The sequence below is a fragment of the Protopterus annectens genome, chromosome 5.part0, assembly GCF_019279795.1.
Source record: "Protopterus annectens isolate FY-2018-M chromosome 5.part0, PAN1.0, whole genome shotgun sequence".
NCBI classification, from domain to species: domain Eukaryota; kingdom Metazoa; phylum Chordata; order Ceratodontiformes; family Protopteridae; genus Protopterus; species Protopterus annectens.
In genome coordinates this window covers 1635996523-1636011089 of record NC_056735.1, presented here as the reverse complement: position 1 = coordinate 1636011089, position 14567 = coordinate 1635996523, and the positions used below count along the sequence as shown (strand labels likewise).

Below are 14567 nucleotides of genomic sequence, written 5' to 3'. Positions count from 1 at the left end.
CTGCTCAATGCTAGAAGTCTAAATCTCAAAATGCACTTGCTTGAACTACTGCTCAAAATGGAGAACATCGACATTTGTGCTGTGAAGGAGACCTGGTTTAAAGCAGCAGAAAGCACCCCTGCACTACCAGGCTATAACTCATTCCACAACTTTTGGCCTCAGAACATGGACCGAAGCTCTAAAGGAGGTGGTCTCTCCATATTCATAAAGGATATGCACACCTCCAGACTAGTAGCCCAGCATAACGCATATGAGATACTTCAGGTACAACTAACATTGGGTAAGATGGCAATTTAGATCATAGCCTGCTATAGGTCCCCAACCATGTCCCAAGACTCTCACTCCACATTCCTAAGCACCCTGGAAACTATTAGGGTACAACCCAACACTGTCATACTAGGTGATTTCAACTACCCCTCCATCAACTAAAAAAACTACTCATGCACCAATACACTGGCCCAGTGCTTCCTGGAATTCATCAGTTCCATTGCTCTGGACCAGCTCATTCTTACTCCCACTAGAGGAAGCATCATCCATGACCTGGTTATTACTAACATGGGCAACCATTGCTCTACACTAATAGTCAATTCCTCCCTGGTTAGATCTGACCACAAACTAATCACTATGGAAATGCACATCTCACATACACCTCCCACAAAAGTAACCACCATGACAAACTTCTCCAAAGCTGACTTTGGGATCCTAAAAACAGAGGTGGCTAACTTCACTACACCCATGTCAATGGAAAATAGATGCATGACTGCCGAATCATACACCAATGCACTGTATGAACACGTACATAAATGCATGGAACTAGCCATACTAAACAGAACCAAGATGCTCTCCTCCAAAAAAAGGAAGCCAAGCTGGTGGTTCCCTGCCATTAATAAACTCTACAACAGAAGGAAGAAACTGTTGCAGAAAAAGGTGAAGTCCCAAGAAGAAAAACTCCCTTAGCCTCAACAAAAAGTTGAGATCCCTCATTAAAACCTCTAAAGCCAGCTACGAAGGCAGAATTGCAGCAGACACTAAAAACAACCACAAAGACATCTATAGTTATATCAAGAATCTCCACGGCAATACCCAGGTTTGCTCTGCGTTACTGCACAATGGTACCTCCTATACTGAGCCAACAGATATTGCCAACATACTGGTCAACAGATTCAGTGCCAACTTTACCCCCCCCCCCCCCACCCAAAGGACCAATCACAAAACCGAAGGAATGCCAGGTACCCAGCATAACTGCAGCACAGGTTAAAACTGCATTGTCCAAGGCCAAAAATACAGCTTCCATGGGACACGAGAATATCCCTGGATGTGTTCTACATGAACTACAAAGTGAACTGCTACCACATCTGTGTTCCCTGTTCAATCACAGCCTCACCTCAGGCTTTGTCCCTACCAAATAGCACATTGCTACAGTCATCCCTCTCCATAAAGGGGGAGCAATTACAGACCTTTGGAATTATTGCCTCATTAGCCTGACGAGTCTGATATGTAAGGCTATGGTGCGCATCATCATGGACCTAATTAACAAGGATATAGGGAATCTCCAAACTCTAGATCTCATGCAATTTGGTTTTGTGAAAGGTAGATCATGCCTGCTCAACCTGGTTGACTTCTTTGAGTCAGTCACCAGAGCTGTGGATGAGGGCAAGGCAGTTCATACATCCTACCTTGATCTGGCCAAGGCCCACTCAGGAATTATTGATAAACTCACCAAACTAGGCATCAATCCCTATATCACTAGGTGGGTTGCAAACTGGCTCAACAAATAGAGCCCACAGTGTGAAAGTAGCAGACTCCAAGTCAGACTGCCAACCAGTCACGAGTGGAGTCCCACAAGGATCAGTCCTGGGTCCTCTCCTGTTTGGCATCTACTTCTCAGAAGCCTGGGCCAACATGGAGGGACACTGGCTGACCAAGTTCACAGATGACTGCAAGCTGGGAGCCATTAATAACTCATCAAGTGATGTAGACATCCTACAGGAAGGCCTCACTGAGACCAATGACTGGTGTCAAAACCATGGCCTTAAGCTTAATGCCAAAAAATGTGTCATCATCCCCTTTGCAGAAAACTCAGTTCCCACTAATTACCACATCGATGGGAGCCCACTGAACACTGAATGCGTTATAAGAGATCTGGGGACACGTTGACAGCAACCTCTCCTTAGACCACCACATTGCCACTGTGGTCAGAAAGTCTTTCTATGTGGCACACCTCATTACCAAGGGTTTTGCATCCAGGAAGAAGGTCATCATATCTGTCTCTACGCTTCCCTCATTAGGCCAATCATTGAGTATAATGCCCCATTTGACATGTATCTCAGTAGACACATGCAACAGCTGGAAAGACCGTACCTCATGAAGAGGATCCTAGGCCTTAAACACATGTCCTACATGGACAGACTCAAACAATCCAGCTGTTCTCTGTCTCATATCCTCTACTAAGAGGTGATCTCTGCTTGACATACAAGGCCATGTCTGACCCAGCTCTGTTAGAAATGCTACATATAAAGAAATCCAAATCCCTCCACACCATACTCTCCAAAACCTCAACCTCATAACCACAATCAACAGAACATGCTGGAGGGACAGGTTCATAACCCAGAGGCTGCCCATGCTCTGGAATAGACTTCCCATACATGTCTTGCAGAGCACCTCAATGTCCCTCTTCAAGAGAAATCTTGATGAGTGAAAGTGAAATAGAAAGTTCACCTCGGTGATCACTGCAGTGGGTCTACATGATAGAGGCATTGGGAACTAACATCTGGCAGCACGATGCCAGGGCACTTCTATGGGCTAAGCTTGTAAAGTCTCCAGGGCCCTTAGCCTAGTACAAAACCTATGAACTTATAAGCCATTATAGGTTTTTAAGGCTGTGCAGTGGTAAGAGTGATAGGGAAGGTTGGCAGCAAATCTGGCTATTTTGTTTTAACTGGTTTCAAGCTTAGCTAATAGATTGGATTGGGAATTGGTGAGAACAGGGGCTTCAAAAAGTAAGGTTGGGAGAAGGAAAGTCTGTACTAGAGACTGTTTAGCATTATTAGTGAGGTATTTTTTATGTCTGTATAAGAGACCTAGTTTTTGTTGGGCCTGTTTGATGGCTTGCTGAATATGTATGCCAAACTTTAGTTTGTCATCCATTCCCCCTTGAACACTACTAAACTTCCTCTCAAACACCTCTCATTTTACTCCATTAACATCCACAGTATCCTTAACAAGATAACAGAATTTCACTCATGGATAGCACAATACTCTTCTGATATAGTTACTGTCTCAGAGACCTGGCTTAAACCGCACAACAAAGACAATGAATTCCTCTCCCCAGGATACAACATTCTATGCCTTAATTGATCCAATAAGAAAGGTGGAGGTGTTGCTATTCTGTACTCAGACCTCCTAACCCTAACCCTCCTACCAAATTCTGCTCCCTCCTTTCACCCACCTGAGCTCCTCATAGCCAACTTTAAACCCAACAACCACAAAACCCTATCTATAGTTGTCATCTATATACTACCTAGCAATAACATACCCCTGCTAGAACAGATTCTCAATTGGATATCAGACCATATCCCCAATGAAACCATTATACTGGGTGACAATATCAACTGGCTTACCCTTATCGCTATTTTCTGTACCACTTTCATTAACCTTTACGGGTACACCCAACTCATCACCTCTCCCACTTTCCATAACAAATCCACCAATTCCAGCTCCATCATTGACTGGATTCTTGTTTCCAATCAGAACCTCTATCATCTACCAGAAACACTCCCTGACCCCATCAGTGATCACTGCCCAGTATGAACTCTCCAACTCTCCCCGACATTTCTGAACCCCCACATATTCAAAGAATGTCAGAAACTGTCTACCTTCAACCCTGAGACATTCAATAACCTTCTCTCTGAAATAGACTGGTCAACCATTTTTACTTTACCTCTCGATGATGCTGTCTCATTCTTTAACTCCACCTTCCTTAATATACTCAATTCCCTTGTGCCTCCACGTACTGTCAGAGTCAAAACTCACAACTCCCCATGGCTCACCAACTCAACTCAGTTACTTATTCAAAAAAGAGATGCTGCCTGGAAACTCTGGCACAAGACAAAATCTAACCAAGCTCAGTGGAAGGTGCTGAAAAAGAGATGCTGCCTGGAAACTCTGGCACAAGACAAAATCTACTTCCCACTTACAAAACTATTGGGAACTTCAAAATCTCACTAAAAAACACATCAATAATGACAAAAAAATTTCTACGTCAACCCCAGACCACTCAGTCCAGAAACACCGAAAGGTTCACCATCAGTAAGTCCTCCACCCTGGTAATCCATCTTTATCCAGCCCGTGCCCCAACAACTCACCTCTCAAAATTGCAGCCATCTTCAATTCTTATTTCATCGACACCATAAGTAAACTTATGCAGACCTCTCCCCCACCCCATCCCGCACCATCCACAACTCTCACCCCTCCCCTCCCCCAACCCCAGCTCCCTCCACTCAAAACACCCTCCCTAGAAAATTCCCCCTTCTCTCTAAAGCCAGTCTCTACAAGCTACATTAAAAAACTCCTCCTTAAGCTCAAACCCTGCTCTCCATCAGCTGACAACCTTACATCTCTCTTCCTAAAACTCACTGCCACATCATTGGCATACCCAGTCTCCATCCTAATTAACCGCTCTATCTCTGAATCAACTGTCCCTATTCTATAGAAAATATTCTATACAATACCCATTCACAAAGGCGGCAATTTCTCAGAACTTTCAAACTTTTGACCTATTGCTATACTTTCTCTCCTCTCCAAATTACTAGAACACTGTGTTCACAAACAAATCCTGACCCACCTCATACAAGGTAACCTGATCACCTCCACCCAGCATGGCTTTTGCCACACCATAGCACCTCTACTGCTCTCATCTCCTTTACCAACACTATTTCCCTAGCCAGAGATAATAATAAACTCATGTTCTGCCTATTTCTAAATCTGTCTAAAGCCTTTGATACTGTCTCACATTCTATCCTCCTCTCGAAACTCTCTCAACTTAACCTTTCCACAGCTACTATATCCTGGTTTAACAGCTACCTTTCAGACTGACACCAATCTGTCAAATGGCTCTCTGCTCTCTCCCTCTTTCTCCCAACCAAAACAGGTATCCCACAAGGCTCCATTCTTGGACCCCTCCTTTTTAATACCTTTACCAACGAACTCCACAAATCCTGTTCCTGGTCATCCCTCATACAGTATGCTGACGATTTCACTATTATAGCCATAGCTGAAAACCCCACCAAAGTTTTAACTCTCACACAATCATCATTCAACCTCACAGAAACCTGGCTTACAAAAAAACAACTCATACTCACCCCAAAAAAAATACTATTCCTCCCAAAACCCTTCTATCACCTTAAAACCTCTTTCAACATCTCTTAACTCAACAAAACCACAATCTCTCCTGAAACCCAAACTAAGCCCCCTCAGAATAATCATTGATGACCAGCTGAAATGTGATCTTTACATTCATCAGTGCATTAAGAAAACCCATCAAAGGCTTGGCCTCCTTTACAGAAACAAAATGTTCCTCACCCCTGACTCTAGAATAACACTTGCCAATGTTTACCTCCTTCCCAACCTCTTCTATAGCTCACACATCTTTATTAACCTTCAATCTACTCTTGGCTCCAAACCTGAATCTTCCTATAACAAAGTGGCCAGATTTGCTGCTAACTTGCCCTCCAAATCTCACCACTGTCTGGCACTCAGGTCACTTAATGGGCTTGAGTTTCCAAACCACCTCAAATTATCCCAACTTCTCATAATCTACTCCTTCATCAATAATCCCTCTGACTGTCCAAGCATCTCCCTCTGACTGTCCAAGCATCTCCTCACTTGTTTCACTCTGTACCTCTGCCTGTCCTTTCTGGAGCTCTGATGAATACCTACTGCAAATACACAAACCTAAAAAATCTGCAGGACAGAATCTATACAGTTGCTCTCCCGCCATCCAATGGAGCAAGCTTCCCTTGATCCTAAGAAGCATACCCCAGACCTATAAATTTAAGAACTCACGCAAACAATACCTAATCAACCTCAGGATATGTCCCTGTTATCTCCCCTCCGAATCTAGTCCTAGTCTTGCTCATTCCTCTTCTCCCCTACCTTCCTCTTCAACTTCTATATACCCATCACATTCCTTTCACTTCATGCCAACTCTTAACTCCTTATCTTCCTCCAAATACCCACTTCCCGCCTTTTTATCTCATTCTATCTTTCTCTTACCTACCTCCTTCTGAGAAGGAGACAAATTCCTTACTCTCTCCAGCCTACTTCACGTATCCTGTCTGACTTCTGCTGAACTTTCCCTTAACCTAACATCACTCACCAATTCTTGACCTCTATAGTGCAGTCTTAAAACCTCCTCCTCCTCCTCCTGTTCACCACCTTTCTTTCTGACTGATCAGCACACTGTATGCCATCCCTCAAGTTTGTTACTCTCATATATCCCTCTAGTATATGTCACTTATATTACTATCTGCTTCAAACACTAACTGTAATTAAATCTCTCTTGCCTTCATTATTGTAAATGCTTCTGTTGACAATTTTCATTGTATTGCACACTTACTGTATTCTTGATCTGTTATAGTTTTTGCTTTGGAGCCTTGTATTTCTCATTGTATTGCACATGTACTGTAATGTAGATTTTTGTTATTATCTGTATTTTGGAGCTTTTCTCCCTAGGCGTCTGCTGAAAAAGGGCTTTGATCCAGTCGGACTATCCTGGTCAACAAATATCAAATAAATAAACAAATAAATAAATAAATGAATAAATTACGCCAAGATGTTTAGTATGTGGTTCTACAGAGATAAATGTACTAATAAGACAAGATACTGTGAAGGTATTTTTGTGTTGCTGTAGAGATTTGGGAAGGAAGAGTAAAAGTTCTGTTTTTTTAGGGTTGGCCAGCCATTTTTCAACTAAAAGGAGGGACTCTTGTGTAAGAGCAAGGAGGTGGGGAAGGTTATCAGAACACGAGATAATAGTGGAGTTGGAGTATTGTATTAGTGAGGAGTTTGGACAAGAAGTGTGTAGGTTATTTGTAAAGATATTAAAAAGGAAAAGTCCAAAGTTTGACCCTTGGTGGATACCTGTTTAGCTTGGGAGGAAGGTGCAGAAGACAAAAAGCCATTTGACGGATTGGAATCTGTTGGAGAGGTAACTGGAGAACCATAGTATAGTAGAAGAGGAGAGGTTAAGGGAGGAAAGTTTTGAGAGAAGTAGGGTATGGGAAACGGTGTCGAAGGCTTACAATAGATCAAGGAAGAGGCATGAGACTAGTTTGTTATTGTCCCATGCTTTGGTGATAGTCTGTGTAAATGAAATAAGAGCTGTAGAGGTGCTGTGGTCAGGACAGAAACCATGTTGGGTGGGAGTTAACAGGTTGTCTTATATGATGTGTTTGAGAAGCTGGTTATGAATGCATTTTTCTAGAATTTTGGATGGGGGATAGTATGTCAGTAGGTCTGTAGTTGGTTGGTTGGTATGACATATGATTTTTTCCAGATGTTGGAGACTGTGTTCTCTTGAATTGACCTGTTTACTAATATAGAGACTGGATGTGCATTAGAGTTAGCTACAAGTTTAAGGAACAGAGGAGGTAAGTTGACAGCAGAGGGGGAGCAAGTTTTCAGTTTGGTAAGAAGAGATTTGATGTAGGCAGTATGGCCAGGTTTAAGACAGAACTGGGTGGATTTTGTAGAGGGATCAGAGGAGGAGAAGGAGGAGATGTCAGGTTTAGTTAACTTTTTTATAGAGTTGATAAAAAAGGAATTAATAAAGGAGGCACTGTCTGCTGGTGAGCTGTTAGGACAGGGGCTGGGGGTAGAAGTATTGCCTGGGTCTAAGAGTTTGTTGATAATATTCCAAAATTTTTGGGGTTGGAGTTGTTGTCTAGTGGTTTTTGTTAGTATATATATATATATATATATATATATATATATATATATATATATATATATATATATATATATATATATGGGTCCACTATGTAATCTCAAAATACTGAAATCCCGAAATTCAGTATTTCGAAATTACAAAGCCGAAAACCCAAGCACAACTCACAATTCTGAAAACACACAACCACGAAATTCAAAATGCCAAAACTATGCTATAGATACAGTACACACATAAACAAACACAAAACACCCCCCCACAATCAAATAAATGCATCTACACTGTGCTGTGCCTCCCACACCCCCCTACTTATATATTCTAACTCCGAGATCGCACAAACAGAAACACAAAGGAAACTCACACACACACGTCTTACAGTCCCTCACACACACACATTACAGTCACAACACACACTTACACACACTAAAGCACCTAACCAACACATTTACACACACAAACTTACCTAAATTCAACGGATACATCTACACACTGCACGAGCGGAAGCGGAAATTCAACATTTCCGTGCTTCAGGATTTTCAGTTTCGGATTTTCAGATTGCCAGTTTCGGACCTTTGGGTTTTCCACTATGTAATTTCAAAATACTGAATTTAGGGATTTCAGTATTTCAAAATTACATAGTGGACCTATATATATATATATATATATATATATATATATATATATATATATATATATATATATAATGCATTTCAGTGGAATACTACAGCAAAGTCATGTAAGATGACATGCTTCTCCAAAGGCATTTCAACAAACATGAGGCTGACACTATTCTGAGTTGGTAGTCTGTTAACCCCCTACTCCAAAGATCAGTGTACATATACTGTAAGTCTAGCACCTGTGCACCATCTGTAGATCTTTAGTGTTCAGTTTCTCTGTACTTTCAGTTCATTCAAACTCCCATAACCTGTTTTGTTTTTTGATTATACACAAAATAATCTTACTAGTGGATAATACGGTCTACTACATTAAGGGCCATCAGATAGAAATATATCAGTATAAATAGGCATTGGCATCAAGGTGTCACATCAATAGTGGCCATCACGTAGAGCCAATGTTTATATCAGCAGGTGGCCAGCATGAATGACTATAAGAATTAATTGATGTTTCACTAAAATTAAGCTAACTTCCTCTCTGTAGTAATCCTCCTGCAAGTTATTAAAACACTGCACTGGATCCAGGATGTTCTATAGCACTGTCATTTTACTCAGTATATTCTAATTGTATGTGATCAATGGATTGATTGTGTTTGCTAAAGGGTTTTAGTTAAAGTAGTGTCCTGTGTGATAGTGCTTGTATCATAGACCTCATTGTTAAGTACTGGGTTAGTAAAACATTTTTTTTTTTTACTAATTTCTATTTAGCACACCATGAACAAAATAAACTGCAGGATAATGGTTTTCCAACAATGTCTTAATGATATGCTACCTAAAATAATTAAATTGTTATTTGTGAATCAAATACAAAGCGCAGGCACAGTATTACAGCTGTAGAGATACAACAGAAAGCAGTCAAAATCTTAGAACCTCAGAATAAACTTAATCTGGACATATGTCTGTGATTTATCTGCTATATCTCAGAATGCAATATTATATTGTTATATTTTACTGAATACTGTGTCCTTCAAGCCATATACACCTTTAGAATCTAAGCACAAGTAAGCTTCTCCGCTATTCTATCTCTGTATGCATCTAAAGTAAATGCCATGGATGAGACCTTTTTGGAATGCATTCCATAGTTGGCTTCAACCTTCCAGCTTATTGCCTTGGTGTACCAGTCCTATTGCCTTCTTAGTTCCTTTTCCTTCTTCCTAAATTCTTAGCCTGATTCCCTTCTGGGTTCTCATAACTACACTTTGCCTGTCTCTCATTCTCTGCTAGATTGCCAGATGATAGTTTGTGGTTATTGTTACAAAGCACAACACCTCTCTCATCCTTATGCACAGTGGATGGTCTAGCACATGGAGAGGTTTTAACATATGGTGCCTTCATCTCTAGCTGATGTTCTTCACATTGATCACTGCTGCAGCAGCTTTAGCTATATGGGTTATATCCTGCCATGGATATAACAGCCTGCTAGCGTCCATGTGCCTAAACTGTTAAACAGCTCTAGCTGAGCTGACTAAAAGACAAGTTTGGGAATGAAACCCTTTAGAGCTTTACTACTGCTAAAGAGTATGCTTCTCTGAGGCTACTGAGAATCGATGGTCAGCTTGTGTTTTTCTTTGCTGGGAAGATAAATTCCCTTTGGGGGGAAAAAACTTCCATTTTCTTAAATATTATTTATGTCTTTTTACTTTCCTCTTCAGGTAGGTTATTTTAAAGCTAGGAGTGTTGTTATTTAACCGACTCTCTTGAGACTGTAACATTCTTTTAAACAGATCACTCATTTCATCTGTCAGTTTAAAAGTAGTGTATACTAACTGAAAATGTATTTTCTGTGGAGTAATTGTGTTATTTTTCCATTGTGGGGCTGCCATAGTGTTTTAAAGTGCTTTTTACTTGTTTTTTTTTTCTGTCAACAAAGTAGCTTTTTTGTGGACTGGTAGTTTTACTGGCATTTGCTGCTTGTCTTCCCTGGGAAAGAGGCACCACTTTTGGCTTGCACAGGGAATAGTCTACCAGACCCACAGATGTTCCTTCTCCAACCATAAAAAAAAAAGTTAATCAAGCAGTCTTTGCCACCACAGTAGATGAGCAATTTGCCTCAGCCACAGCTGGGTGACTTTACTGTGGCCATTTTTTGTATCTCAGACCACACACCTTTTACCCCAGATCCCTCTGGTGTAGCACCTACAGCCACTATGGACTGAGGGTTAGCCACATCTTCTGTGGCTGTTGGTGTCCCCTCAGTGGGCAAGTGAGAGCCATTCTTGTTGGTCCTGGGAGAGGGAACAGGGAAGACTTCCCTGTGGCGGAAGCAGCTGCTGCTATTACTAACATGGTTGGCCCTATTGCTAGTGTCAAAAAGAAACAGAAAACCAAGCAAGTATTTACTCCTCCTCAAATTATTTTGGATAGGAGTAGTTTACTAGGTCTGGCTCAGGGTTTGATTCAGACTATCAATCTTTCTTGTAAAGTGGTTTCTGGTAAAAGAAAGAGAGATTCCCCTTTCCCTAAAGAGATTCAAGATTATGAATCTGAAAAGGAAGATGCAGGGGCAGATTCAGAGTTTTGTCCTCAGATTTCTGATGCAGACTCAGACAAGTGCTCAGTTTCTGATTCTCCTTGTGAGGGTTTCTATTTCTCTGAGACTATTGTTAGATGGGATAATACTGAGGTTTCTTAGTTCCTCTGAAAATACTATGAGTTGTTACAGAAGGATGTTATAGAACTTACACCCATTCCTCCTGTCCTGTTTGGTTTAGTGCATGTGTGTCTTTCTGCCTGTAGTTTTACTGATAGGTAGCCAGCTGTCCTTAAAAAGGCAGATAGGATGTATAAAGTTTCTCAGTCTTTTAACTTTGTATGCACTATTCTCAAACCAGACCTAGCAGCTATAACCTTAGTTGATTCAATTGCTGCTAAGAACTTAGTTAATTACAATCCTACTCTTTCTAATAAGGATGAGAAAATTATTCTTAGGTATGGGAGAAAAGTGTATACTTCTGCTACTTTGATTTTCAGATGTTTGAATTGTCAGGCTCATATATTAAAGTTTATTTTGGCAAACTGTAAAAGTATGAGAGATGTTTCACCTACAGTTTCTTCTTGTGTAAAAAAATCTGCTTTATGTAACTTAGTTTCTTCTATTGCACAGTGTGCACGACTCTGTTGATGCTTCTTCCAGGGCTATGGCCACTGGTACTGTTTTAAGGAGGTTTGCTTGGCTGCACTCTCAAAACCTTCAAATGATGTAAAAATGAGAGTTTAAATTTCCCCATGGATAGAGACTTAGTATTTGGCCCCTCTGCTGATAATTTGGTAAAAGGGGTCTGAAAAATGTTTCCTGAATCAGTTTGCCCCTTTTTCCAAATTATCCAAGGGAAAAGAAGTCTAAAACTTAACATAAACCAAGGACAGTTCATCAAGTCTGAATGTCTGTTCAAGACATCTTGTGAACCTCCCTCCCACACTGGCCCCTTTTCTCTTCCAGAAAGTCTGAATCGCAAATCCTGACATTTCAAATGGTTACCTGGCAAATAATGAGAGATAATATTTGCTAATATTTTCTTAAGCTTGTATAGAGGAAATATTCATACAGCTGTTCAACCATTTTTACCATCTTGTAAGAAATGGTGGTATATGGTGAATGAGTAGTAAGGCAGGAGTATGGATATTCATAATATTGCAAATTTTCTTTGCTGGCAGTGTGCAGATGAATGACTTGAGGGCTTCTATTAGAAAGTTAAACTTATTTCAAGCAGCAGTAGGCAACAAACTCAATGAGTATCATGACTGTCACAAAGTATTTAATATCATTCAGTATCAAACAGAGCCTATGTGTTAAGTGAGGAGTCAAGTTAAAATATTTAAATATAAAATAAAAACTGTGCACAGAGCTGGTCTCTGAAAATACCTCTGGCTTTCTGTAATGCATACTGTCTCAAAATATATGGTGGCCAAGACAACTAAAATAATACTATCTACACAAAGTCTTCAGGATATGAAACAATCGGTAAAACCTTGAATTGTATGTTATTCGTAGTGCAAATTTCCTTTGTGTTATGCTGCTGTTTTGGTTTATCTCACGGTGATAACCTTTCTAAAAGAAAAGGGTGAATCAAAACCAGTAACTCCTCGAAGTATGGAGAAAACCAGGACAAAAATTAATATTTCCAAGGATTTTAATGTCACTCCACTCGCTGAAACCAAAACACTCAAAAAGCACAAGATTCAAAACTGCATTAACGCTATTCCAGGTACTGCATTTTCGTATTCCACACTGCACTTCATCAATCCTTGGAAATATTAATTTTTGTCCTGGTTTTCTCCATACTTCGAGGAGTAACCTTTCTAAAAGACTTCTTCTGCTAAATAAAGGAAATAGTTGAATGTATGGCTACCCAAAAACAAGGCCAGTTAGGGCTATATGAAACTGTTAATATATTCTAGATAGGAAATAGTGCTAATCTAAGCTACAAACTGCAGAAAGTCCAATAAATCCAGTACTGTTTATCTGCTCCAATTAGTGCACATTGTCACAGCCTCTGTGCTTGTTCCTTTGGCTGGATAAAAATTCACAGCAATTTGTATTCTAATCTAAACACAATCTGGATATTCTGTCATCAAAACAAATGGTAAAGAAACTGCCACACCATCAATATAAATTCTATTTAACAAGAGCTTGCATGAATAAATTCACATGTAGCTATTTGCTTCAGTGTCGTCCTGATTGTAAAACTTCATTAATGTTCAGGAAGCACAGCTGGCCACCAAACACCAAGCATATTTAGGCTTTTTGCTGTTGCCTGATTGGTATCAAACTCGAAAAAAATAATCCTCAGACACAGACAAAAAAAAAAAAAGAAAAAAAGAAGTACATGACCTTCCCTTGCCCAGTCCAAGTCTATAATTTAACTGACATAAAAACTGAAATAAATTTAAAGCTCCTGCTGCTGGGGCAACTGCATTAAACTGTCATTTTGTTTCAGAATAAACCCATTCCTCTGGTGCAGAGGGATAAAGCCCTGACTGCTCCCCAGTGACCTTGTTTGATTAATGGCAAGGGCTCTAAAGGGACTGGGTAGGGGAGGATGGGAATGAACGTCCAGTGCTGGGCCACCCATCCATAGCAACATGATGAACCTGGTGAACTCTGTACTGCAGGTGCTATGCCTCCTGGGTGGGAGGTTGCACATGAACTGAAGTGTGCATTAACCCCGAAGGAAAGAAGGCAAAGTGAAGCTCCCAAGGCTGCTGTGGATTGATGGGTTAGGACTAGCTTACCAGCAGTGGGAGTGGCTCAGGGAGAGTGTGGGGTTGGCCAGGATTGGTCTGGTAGACCCATTGAATGAGGAGAATATCTGATGGTGGGTGATGATCAGTTGAGGGGAAGCTAAAAGAAAAAGAAAAAAGCCCATTCATAGATGATGTACATATCCAGTGAGGTACACTAACTTCTCCTTCTTTTGGAGAAGGCAGGAGTATGGGAAGAATCATACATTAAAGAAAGGGATAACTGTAAAAGGAAAGGAAAAATCTTAAAAAATCTTTTCTAAATATGCTTTTACATAACAGCATTAGGTACTCTTCATCCATGAATATATTGAACTTTTCTCACAAACAATGTAATTTGCTCACTTGTGTTTTGCCTAAAAGAGCACAGAGATCTAGCCATTCATCCATAGTTAAACCTAACACTTGTAGACAATGAGTGATTTCTGCATTACCATAAAAGAAGAAAACAGAGAAACATGGCTACTAAATCCTTGTGATGAAAGGCTCTGATGGGGACTTTAATGTACCATTCAAAAACTGCAGCAAGTAGGAGCAACAGTGATGAACAGGCACCCTAACTAAAAGCTTTAAGAAAACCAACAAAAATAAATTGTAGAAATGTACACATTTCCTATGAAATGACACAGAGTACAGATTGGTGCATGTTGAGAAGATAAGATGTCAGAGTTATAACAAAATCTGGTTTGCGGGAAGTATGCTTTGGA

At 40.4% G+C, this 14567-nt stretch overlaps 1 protein-coding gene across 7 annotated transcripts in view; it reads right to left on the bottom strand.

Annotated features, from left to right (window-relative positions):
- Nucleotides 1–14567, bottom strand: part of CCHR5.PART0H21orf62 (chromosome chr5.part0 C21orf62 homolog) — a 557240-nt gene that overhangs the window by 13637 nt on the left and 529036 nt on the right. The window lies entirely within an intron of this gene.